Genomic DNA, 12,028 nt, shown 5'->3' with positions numbered 1-12,028 from the left:
GAGTGGTGTTGGCTATGCTGGCAAACAGGATATTCCTACCCAACTGATGACAGCCCTTTGATGTTCATTTGAGGAGGATAGGAAAGCAGAAAGTGCAGTAAGTAAGCAGAAGCAGTAAGATAAGTAAGATGTCAGGTAGGATATTTGGAAAAATTTCTTCTAGGAAAGAGTAGTGAGGCAATCGCACAGGCTGCCCGGGGAGGTGGAGCAGTCACTGTCCTTGGAAGAGTTCAAGGGTGTGGATGTGGTACTGATGGATGTGGTCAGTGGGCATGGTGGGGGTGGGCTGACAGATTGGACTAGGTGATCTTAGAGATCTTTTCCAGCCTTAATGCTTATATTATTCTGTGAAACAAATGCAAAAGTTCAAGGTCAGATTTCGAAGTACTGAATGAAGCCAGATGGAAAGCAGGGAGCAGGAAGCTGCGGGGCAGAGGTTTTGGGAGTATGTCCCCTTGCAGGAAGTACGAGAGGGCCAGGGTGCTACCAACGAGCCTGGTAGGAACCACAGGGCAGACCTGATTCTCATCTGGTTGTTTAGAACCTGCCTGAACCCCCTCTGAGAGCTCTTCTCCAGATACCCCAGCAGCTGCCTTTCAGCATCTCTCTCGCTCTAACTGCTACTACCATTTTTTGTACCTCCTCTCTTGTGGGCTTTCCTGTGAGACAGAAATATGCTACAGCAATGACAGACCTGAGCCCAGGGAGGCAACTGGCTGTCAGTATCTCCCTGATACAGCCCGTGGCCAGTCTGATGTGGCACCCACATGCCATGCTCCATGCACCCAGTATTGCAGAGCAAGAGCCGTGTGGCATCACTGCTTTGGTGACACCACCAGTGTGCTGGCTCCTCAGCCACCAGCCAGGCTAGAATTGAAGGGAAAATGTCACCATATGAAGAGTCATCATCTCCTGATGGTTGGGTAGCAGAGGTAAGCTTTTCATGTGGGCACTGGGGAACATCACACCTTGAGGCTCTGTGCCACACTTCCCCTTTATTTGCCGCCTGCTGCCGTTGTTACCACAACACCGCTTGTGTTTATTTAACACATCCACCACAAAGTTACGGTTTCTGCTGCTTTATCTTCTGTTACAGCGATACCTTCAGTGGGGAAAAAAACGTGCAGCACTTTGTCTACCCAAGGGCTTCTCAGCCCAAAGGTGACCACCACGTGACAGTAATATGGAGCTCCAAACCTCACAGCAGAGGCCGTGGCCAAAGTGAATCTTGCCACAAGACAAATAGCATTGTCAAGTTCTCAGTTCTTGCAGAGCACACTTGTTCAGCCCTAGATAGCTGTCCTAAGGGATTTTCTTCACCCGTGCCACAATGGCAGCTCCTCAGCATTGGGATGGTGGCCATTACTGGCTGCAAAGCTGCTGCACCTACTCTTGTGGAAACCTTTTTCCTCCTACAGATGATCTGGATGAATCAAGCTTGAGCATGAGGAGGAAGCTTCAGTTCCAACAGAGTACACCAGTAGCAAGAATGAGCCTTGGCCTGAGGATCGAGGGCATTGAGCCCACCAGCAGCTCAGGCCTTTGGTGGGGCTGCTGGGAAGCCTTGCCCCATGCATGCAGATGTCAGTGCCACAGCTGTTAGGGAAAGGTGAGAATGGAAACAAAGCTCAGACAAAATGTCTCAATTTAGAGTGGACCCACAAAGATGACCAAGTCCAACTCTCAGCTCCAAACAGAAACACCCAAAATTCTATGTCTGAGAGCACTGTCCAAACGCTCCCTGAACTATGGCCCTAGGCAGCCTGCTCCATGCCCACTGCCCTCTGAAGAAGAACTTTTACCTGACACCCAACTTGACCCTCCCCTGTCACAGCTTCATGCTGTACATGACACCAAGTAAAACTGAGACCTTTCCCTTTTTGTCACCAAAGTGGTTCAGTTCAGTCTGACTGAATTGCTCTGAAATTGCCAAGCTGATGGGGGGATTTCTGCCTCCAAACTGGAGAAAAATTTATTCTGACAAATTCTGGCCAAAGCATTGTCACTTTTCATTTTTTGAATGTGTCGTTGTCAAATATTTTCTTTATATAAACAACTTCTTCTAAGCCTCCTTCCTCAAAAACACACAGGCACCTAAAATTCCAAAAAACTTCCAGTAGAACTGAGATCTGTTGGTTCTGCTGATAGCAATTTTTTTTTTTTCCAGATTGATCAGGAAAATATTGACTTGTATTACTGTATAACAGTGTGTAGTGACACACAGAAGCCTATATTTGGCATTGTTCTGCCCATCTCCTGCAGCAGATGCTGGTTGCAGACAAAAAAGCTGGGAGCCAGGGAATCCTCTGAAGACTGATGCTGACTTTGTTTGGAAGGAACAGCTGGTGGTGTTCTGTGGGGTCTGGGTCACCTCCCTCTTCTGCACGCTTTGCTTTCCACTGTCAGCTCTAAAGCTGCACAGATTATGGCTTTGACAGCTGCAGACTTCACAACCGCTCCATTTCACCACAGCAAAAATCAGCGTGTTGCAAAATGTCCAGGACAGTAACTCATTCATAACAGTGTGAGCAGGGAATGGGGTTTTCTCAATCATGTTTTGTGACAGAGTCACTGCGTGGCAGAAAGAAGCAAACAAATACATCTCTTGTGTACAGGATCCTTGAGTACAAGGACCCTTCTGTGCTCATCTCTTGGATGATGCTACTTTCACATCCTGTTTCTTTACCACTTAAGTTTTTAAATTTGTGCTGTCTTAGACCTTTCAAATGCCAGCACCTGGGCACCTCTGCTTTGCCTCAGGGCTGAGTGCAATGCAAGCAAGGATCAGTTAGCAAGGTGACAGAAGACAGGGATGGATGGGATACTGAGAAGACCCTTAGCTCAGTTCCTTCTACATGGATGCTCAGCCTGCTCCTACAGCCCCTGCTTTTCCCCAATGCCTTACAATTCACCCCAGTGCTTTTGCAGCCTCACTCCTAGCAAAGCTGTCTTAATACTCAATCCAAAATTCCCTTGGTGTGATTTAAGTCAGTTTTTTGTCCTATCTGTGGAAGATCAGGTGCTACTTACTTCCCATTTCTTTTCTCTTTTTTTTTCCTTTTAGGTCATGCTTTCTAAAGTGTTAATAGTAGCCAGTCTTATTTAGCAGCAGTCCAGTTGTCCTTTTTCCAATACAATGCTCAAAACTTGATGCAGAGCCCCAGCTGAGGTCTGACCCCTGAAAAGCAGGACAAATGAGTCCCCTCCCTGGAATAGCTGTTGACTTCTGCAGTCACGTAGCATCACTGATTCATGCTTCCCTCTTTTTTTCTCCAGAACTGCTGCCTTCCTCATCTCATACCCTTGGCTGAACTTGCCCCAGTGCAGGACTGTTACTTCTGGCCTTTTTAATTTATCAAGCTTACTTCAAGCAGTCATCCTGTCCCTCTTTGTCTTTGAAGCCATGCCTAAGGTGGTGGAAAGCAGAAATGAAATGATGAAAACCTGCACTGGTTCTTCATCCAGAGCATTAATGAGAATGCTGACACCTGCAGGGACACCTGCAGGGAAAGAGAGTACTCCAGTACTACAGTTGGTCAGTACTAGATCCAATTCTGTTAAGCACCTTAATTAATGACATGAAACCAGGCTGAGTGGCTGATACACCAGGAGGTTGTACTGCCATCCAGAGGGACCTGGACAGGCTGGAGAATGGGCTGCCAGAAGCCTCATGAAGTTCAACAAGAAGTGCCAAGCCCTGCACCTGAGGAGGAACAACCCCAGGCACCAGGACAAACTGAAGGACAGGAGGTTCTCTCTGAACTTCAGGAAGCACTTTGATGTGTGGGTGACGGAGCTCTGGTACAGGTTGCCCAGAGATGTGGTGGAAGTACCCGTCTCAAGGAGATGCATTTGTGCTGTGGTTCTATCTCTCCCATCTCCCCTTGCTCTCCCCAGGGACAAGAAGAGAGGTTTTCTTCGTGCTGCTGCCCACAGGGAGGTGTGAGGGGGGTTTGGTAATGCTGCAGATAAATCTGTATTTCAGCTGCTGGTAAACAGGAAGCTGCCGAGCAGCTTCGTGCTCTTTCTCGGTTTTTTAGGTTCTTTTGGTCTGCCTTTTGTAGCTGTTCTTTTTTGCTTATTTCATCTCAGGAAACACATTTTCTGCCACCTCTTTCAGGAAATGTGCAAGATAGAAAAAGTGTTGTAAACCTCATGGTTAGCTCAGCCTGCTTGGAGGTTGGCGGTGAGTCAGAGCACTGGGCACCAAGGACAGTTGCACTGGCAGAAGCCCACAGTCAGGCTAATGGTGGTAGTAAGGCTAAAGGGATTTGACTGCAGAATACAGGCTCTTGAACATAGTCATGCAATGATCAGACTTTGCACCAGTATCAGTAATGGCTTTCAAAGCCTTTTAGTCAAGAGCATCAGGGCACAGCTGCTGTCCACAGTTGCAGCACCAGGCTCTTTGGAATTTATTTTCAATCCCAAAGGTCCACCAGTGATCTGCTGAGCTGCCCAAACCAGGCTCCCTGCCACCCACTGCAATCAAGAGCAGCCCCTCCAAGCCACTGCTGCAGAACTTGCTGGGGAGAGAGACAGCCACTGCAGACATGTGGCCTGCAGGGATCAGTGCTCACCACCTTCAGATCTACCCCTGATCTTGTTGCTAGTGATACCTTCAGGCCCTCCATTAACCTTGAAAGGGAGGACGGGTTTCCTGCCAAGAGGCTGACTTTGCACTGATGGGATGGAGTTCACATTGTGCATCTACCCTTCATACCATCTCTTAGCCTTCACACCAGGGAGGACAATTTAGGCTAGGGAGGTACAGCAGAGACCCCATGTCCATCACCTACACTCGCCTCGTCTCTGGTGGGCTGGGAATAGATGTGCACAGCTCAATAAAAATAAGAAATGCAGCCCAAAACATTCTGAAAAATGCCTGGTGCAATGAGAAGCTGGGTTGGAGAGAGGAGACTTTCCAGTATTTTCCAGTACAGATGCTTGGGGTAGTTTTCCTTCTCAATGCCAACCTGCAGTTTCATGTTTTCTTAGTTTATTTGAAATGCAAGAGGGATTCTTCTGGGTTCCAAATGAGTGGGACAAAACAGATGGATTTTTGCCAGTGCATAGGTAAAATCTATATTTCCTCTTGTGACATCCAGATTTTTTTTTTTGCTGTCTTACTCTTTTCTGATACACTGCAATAGTTCCAAGAAGAGCTAAGATTTTGTACCTTCCCTTTTTTAGGTTTATAGGTATAGGATTAAAAGTCAAACATTTAGTTCACTGCAGTCACTAGATATGGATGTGTATTTCTGACCAAGACCAAACACAAGACCACCATTCACATGCAGGATTCATGGTGATCTCTCCACATTTCTTGAGGAAAGCAAACAACACCCAAGTAATTTGGAAGTCACGGCTGAGCCACAGGGCTTTACCCAATCTTTGAAGAAAAAGGAAGTTCTTGGATTTTTCTCAAGTAATATTGAATATTCAGTCATGAAAAAGATTGCCTTGGATGCCTGTTTCATTTACAAGCTGCTCTGCTTGTTTCATGATTATTCTATCGAATATTCACAAAGTAAATGATATCAAACTCAAAAAGCCTTCCCAGCATGAGCCTTCCTTAAAGAAGGGCCTAGAGCACAGGTGATGGCAGTCAGTGCTGGGAGACCCTCACAACTCACTTTGCCAACAGCAGTTGTCAGAAGCTGGGACAAAGAGGGTTTGTCCTTCTGATTACATAGGACTGTTATCAGAATGAGGGGTCGAAAGGCAAAATTTCTCCAAAAGAGCAGTGATGCAGTGGCACAGGCTGCCCAGGGAGGTGGTGCAGTCACCATCCCCACAGGTGTTCAAGAGCCTTGTGGATGTGGCACTGAGGGACGTGGTCAGTAGGCATGGTGGGGGTGGGATGGCGTTGGACTACGTGATCTTAGACAGCTTTTCCAACCTCAACGACTCTATGATTCTATGAAAGACAGATCAGAAGAACACTCCCCCTATTCTTGCAATGTCTCGCTTTAATTTTCTAAGTCTTCAGTTTTGGAAAATGGAAAATTAAAACAGAAATTTTCCACTGCAATGCAGTAAAATAGATCTACAATTCAAGAGAGTAAAATGAAATCATACCATTAAAAAAAAAAAACAAGGTTTTGAGGTTTTCTTTGCCTTTTGAAATGTGAATTGCTATTCTGATAAGACATCAGACAGCAGCTGACCACAGGTACCACAAGAGGTTAACATTTGATGTACTTCTCAGTAATGCATGCTGCTCAAGTACGAGTGTGCTTCTAATATGTTTTCTTTTATTTTGTCAGTGTCAAGCTTTGTGTAAAGCACATCTTTCTCCTCTCCCATTGCACAAAAAGAGGAGGTGACTGTACAGAGAAATAACACAGCTGTCTTGAGCCTCTGCAGAACCTCAGATAGAAAAGGATTATTATACCTCTCGCCTCGTTACAAACTCAGTCCTGCCTGCCTCTGGGAATCACAAGCATAACATCAAAGAAGCTTTTAGTAAAAATTTGGGTTTTGTTACTTCTTAGGTCAAGGGACCAAAACTACAGTCTGGTAGTGGCCAGCATCATGCAAGGGATCCTCAGGTGTTACAGGACCTGCCAAGAGCAGCTTTCTCCAGTCTTCCACCTGATTTCTGATCCCAAGGATGCTTAGTGGTCCTCCAAGAAATGGAAGAAAACTTGTGTAGGCTTTTGGGCATGCATGAAACAAACAAGGAATCTCAGAAACAAACTCAAACTCAGGAGTCTGGAAATGACACCAAGAAGTTGATCTGGCATAACCTAGCCTCAATTACAGTGAGCCTAACTCCTGTTTCAGCACAGCTGTGGTGTTCCACATTATGTACAGGAAGCACTGCAGAAACGTCTGCCTGCTCTGGCTGAGAATAGGAGCAGCAGGGAGATAGTTTTCATGCAGAGAGAGAAAATCATGCTTTCATGAATGACAGCCAGGGATATGAGGTCTCCTGAAACAGAGGTGACCTGTTTCACTTGAAGCATTTTTGGAGATCTAGCTTGGTGTGTAAGGGTGACCCTTTAGCTACTTCTGAAGTGTGAACATACAGTGCCTGAGCTGAATACATCCTCTGTTCCCTTCCTAGCACATCTGATTTCAAATCCTCCCTTGTGCAGGTGCAGGTGCTGGGGACCAGCTTACAGCAGGTGGAAGCCCCAGGTTGCTGTCACAGGCATTGACTTACTGCCACCAGAACACACAGGTGCAACAATATGGTGATAGAGAATGCTGGAGCGAGCAATGCAAGCAAGTGGAGGTGCAGCCGCAGGAGGAGGCATGGAGCAGCTATTTGGCCTCAAGGAGTCCAAAATACAAAAGGATGGTGCAAAAAGGAAAATGACAGGGCAAGTGAGAGGGTTTGGGAAAGTTGGCCCTGACAGTGGCTTGGCAAAATGCATTCCCATGCACATGCCTTCAGATGCTACCTACCTCTCCGTCAGTTCAGCTTCAGCCTCCTCCTTCTCCTCCCGGGCTGGTGCTGTGAGAGCTGTGTGCAAGCAGCGGGGGGCTGCAGGCAGGAGCAGTGTTCAGCACAAGCAACAGCTGTTGGCTGCAGGCTGCTGGGACGTGTGGGCAGGAGCAGAGGCTGGCATGGAGACAGTGCTTTGGGCACAGAGGCTGCCCCCCTTCTAAGAACTCAGTTACACTTCCAGCCCAGTTTTCTGGACTATGTGTTGCTCTGTATGAAAGCTGTGATCTCCTTGATGGCTGTGGCTGCCAGATTTCTTCTTTGCCTCAGACTGTGAGATGCGATCCTGCCCAATAGGCAGAGCTCCCTCCACAAGCAGGAGAAGGACTTGGGCTCATCCAGGCCTCACACCTCAATCCTCCTCTCCCTGGAAGCCAGCACCAATATCCTGATGGCCAAAATGTCCAGGGGCAAGGGCTGCCTTGAGATGTCATGGGATGGCAGAGGCCACCACAGGACATCAGAGGCCACCATGGGAGATCAGAGGCAGACATGAAGGACATCCAGAGGGCATCCAAACACCATAGAAGGGCAGCAGGAGGAGGGATGCGTACATTAAGCTGTCCAGACCCAGTTGCTGCCATGAATCCAACACAGATACAGTTGTGTCTAAAGCACCTGGACACATATGTCCCCAGTACATCTAGAAACAGGTGTCTCGGTGTTCGTGTGTTGGGCATTGCTTGCATACGTGTCCCAACAGCTGTGGGGCACACAGACAGAAAGGTGGGAGTGAGTTCTGCATTGAAAGAATTCACTCCCCCTGAGGATATGTTTGAAATAAAACACTTTCCTTGAGGATAAGTTTTGAACTAAGCATGTGTCTGCACTGCTGCTGAAATATCATTTCCTTCATGGCTGCAGCCAGTTTGGGGTGTTCAATCTGATCCTGCCAACGTCCATTTTCCCTCTGCTCTTTTGAGCCCACATTGCCTGAGGAAAGTGAGCCTGGCATGATTTGAAATGCAACCAAAAGGAAAACCAGAGCTCCTTCTGCCTCTGAAGCAAATCTCTGCAAACCAGAGAAACCTGCGCTTTCAGGGAGTTTCCAAGATAGCCTCAGTGCCCAGGGAGGACTTAATGGTTGCAGGAAGCATTCACCTCCCATGTTTGCAGCTGAGCTGTTTGACAGCACTACTTGGGCTTTATGGGCAAGGGAGCATCTATCTTACTGCAGATCCTAGCCAGACTGCATACGCATGGCCATCTCTGGCAGGGCTGGGGGAGCAATTAATTCAAGCAGCAATTGTGGTTGGGGAGCGCAGCCAATGCCCTCACCAGCCCACGGTGAAACACAGCCAAGCTGTGCCTCTGCCACCTGCAGCAACGAGGCCTTGTACCACCAGAGGTAGGCAAAGAGCTGAGGTGAACAATGAAGTCAGGTAATGAAAGTGAGGATTGGCGTACTGTGAGGGAGAGGCCAAGCGGTGCCATGGACATGCTGGACAGGTTGGATGGGCAGTGCAGCACAAGGAGAGAAACAGCAGAGGCAGGAGCCTTGGCCACACTTGAGTTCATCTTTCTTCCAATGCCTCTCTCATCTGTGTAGACCTTAGGAACCAATCTCTGCTGGCAGCATCACCAGATGGACAGAGATGATCTTCTGCCACTAACAAACACTTACCTTATCCTGCTGCAAACTTAGAGCAGGACCTGGCCACCAAGCATCTGGTTCCCCTTTATGCAAAGCCTATTTGAATACATGCCTGAGTTTCCACTTTTGGCACACAGCTGCATGCCTGTCTGGCTCTGCAGAGCAGGTGGCTGGGTGCCCACCCACCAAGTGCTCTGTCACCAGCAATCATCACATAGCCTGGAATTGCTATTTTATGTCTCTCAGAAAAAGAGAAGACATTTTCCAAAGTATGTACACTTCTTTCCCTTGCCCCGTAGTTTCTCAATATTGTGAGGATCAGGCTTGCCCAAGATTCCTACCAGCAGAGGGGACAGGATCTGGACAAAACTCCAGCTGGGCAATGGCAACCAGGATGTAATCTATGCTGCATGACCAACAGCTGGGAGCAAGCCAAGCTCCACCATTTACCCCAGACCTTGATCACTGTCTGCTGGCCTCGCAGCTCAGGCTCAGCCACCTATTGTGTGGTGTCATTTTTGTGGTACCCTAAAGACATAGTACTTTCCCAAACATATGCTATAAAATAAGCTGAAGTTTCTTCAGAAGAGATGAATTCAGAAGCTTTACCTTCTGGAGGCAGTTTCATCTCACACCCCCATCTAGCATCCAGTCTCAATGAACTTGGGGGACTCCAGCTCTGACCCCATTTCCAACAGTCCAAATGAATGGAGGAAGAAGATATGGGGTAACTACAACAGTGCTGTGCTGCAGTATTGCTCTTGTTTTGGGAAGCTCTCCTGAGACACAGCAGAACTGGCTCTCTGAGGCAGCACAGAGCAGCTGGATGTGGAGCCAGCGTCTGGCCTGAGGTCCTGACGTCAAAACCTGCACTGTTGAAACATCTTGAACATTCACCATCACACATCAAAACCAATTGGCGTCACGGGACTGTTGGTATTGCTGTCCAGCCTGCAACAGGGAGCTGAGGTTACAAAATATCTCGTGTGAAGGAGCCGGCCAGAGCCAGGACTGGGAGGGAAGGAAGTGGGAAGAGAAAGGCATGAAGGCCACATTGTCCTCACCCACCTGTCTGCTTTTCTTTTTGTGTAAGTAACATTAAGAATGTATATATTTCTGATTGCCACAATGGCTCCAGTTCTACAACAGGACCACAGCTCTCTCCTTCTGCGATGGACTCACTCTCTACCTCAGCTATGTTGAGATTGAGAAATCTCTGGGAGAGGTCCCCACAGAAGAGGTTTCCAGTGGAAAATACTTAGGAAATCATCCAGTCCAATGGTCTGCCTATCACCAATAGTACTCACTAAGCCATGACGCTCATCATAATGTCTAAATGTTCCTTGAACACTGCCAGGGTCAGTGACTCCACCACCTCCCTGGCAGCCCATTCCAGCACCTGACCACTCTTTCAGAGAAGAAGTATTTCCTAACGTCCAACCTGAATCTCCCCTGCTGCAACTTGAGGCTATTCTTCTCGTCTTATCACTAGTTACATGAGAGAAGAGGCCAGCCCCCAGCTCACTACAACCTCCCTCCAGGTGGTTATAGAGAGAGAGAAGGTCTTTCCTGAGCTCCCTCAGTTGCTCCTCATAAGGCCTGTGCTCCAGACCTTCACAGCTTCATTACCTTTCTCTGGACATGCCCCAGGGCCTTGATTTCTTTCTTGCAGTGGAGGGCCCAAAACTGAACACAGTACTTGAGATGCGGCCTCACCAGTGCTGAGCACAGAGGTAAAAGAAGAAAACCACTTCCCACTGCTATTAGTCATCTTACGTTCGCCAGGTACAAGAACTTCTCTGCCTTCTGCCACAGAGCCCTTCAGGAAAAGCTTAGGAGTTAAATCTAATGGGCACTGTGAATGCAGGCAGAATTTCCACTTTCCTACTTTTGTCTGTATTTAAATTTCTGAATGCTTCTGCATATCATAAAGATGCAGATACAAGCCAGGGTGCAAACCATGTTGTTTTTTGCTGTCATCATTAAAATGAAATAGAAACTGCTCTTTCAGCATAAAAGACCAAAATTATTTCCTGTGTTGCCCATATACGTAGCACTGGCAGATGTTTTTATCATCTCTTTTTGCCAGCTTCTGCATGCTTTCATTGCCTATCTCACATGGACAATTAGGAACAACCCTCATTAGTGCTTATGAGTGATGTGGCTGTAGCCAGCTGGCAGCCAAGACAGTGCAACATATCTCAGCATCATTGAGAAAGCGAACTTTGAAACCTAAATATCTTGTCATCACATTGGGTGTGAAAGTAGCTTGAGGAAGGGGAACATGAAGGAAAAAAATGTGCTGTCTTCTTGTCAAAAATTCACGGAGAACATAATACTTATCCAATCAGACTTGGCCAGATTGCACTCCCATTTGAAACATTTAAGATGCCACTGAGCCCTGACTTCACTCACCCCCAAAGAGAGGGTCTGCAGTTTGCAGGGTCCCCAGGGTTGCCCAGCCATCCCTGTCCAGGGCCTCCTTCCCCTCTCCTGGGACACACTCACACCACAGGGCCTTTCTGGGAGCTCACACACTGGTGTGGTCCCATCCCATGTCCCTGCGGGTCCAGGGCAGGTGGAGGAGATGGGCACTGTCCCACTCACCTCTCACCACTTCCCTTGGGAAATGTTATGGAAAGTCAGCACATGAGGTTTCAGCTTCTAAATGCAACAGTTTTTTTGGTCCCCAGTAGATGGGTGTTTTTCTTCTCTTTTCACTAATAGCAAACCCCATAAATGTTCATTTAGGTGTACCTGAAAATTCCCTATTGCTGCTGAGATTTCCATCTGACTTCACGACCAAACCGTAGATCACCCACACAGATGCAGTCAGTGCACAGAGCCTTGCAGGAGAGACACAGCTGTGTGGACACCACAGGTCGGAGAAGCAGCCCAGCTGGACACTCCAATCAGATCTGAGCTCCCAGGCGCTCTGCTCGCCTGTATCAGGGGCAGATGCAGGTGTGGATGTAGAT

The sequence above is a fragment of the Tetrao urogallus genome (genome assembly GCF_951394365.1).
Source record: "Tetrao urogallus genome assembly, chromosome: 7".
NCBI lineage: Eukaryota > Metazoa > Chordata > Aves > Galliformes > Phasianidae > Tetrao > Tetrao urogallus.
Note: the sequence above shows the minus strand (reverse complement) of the source record.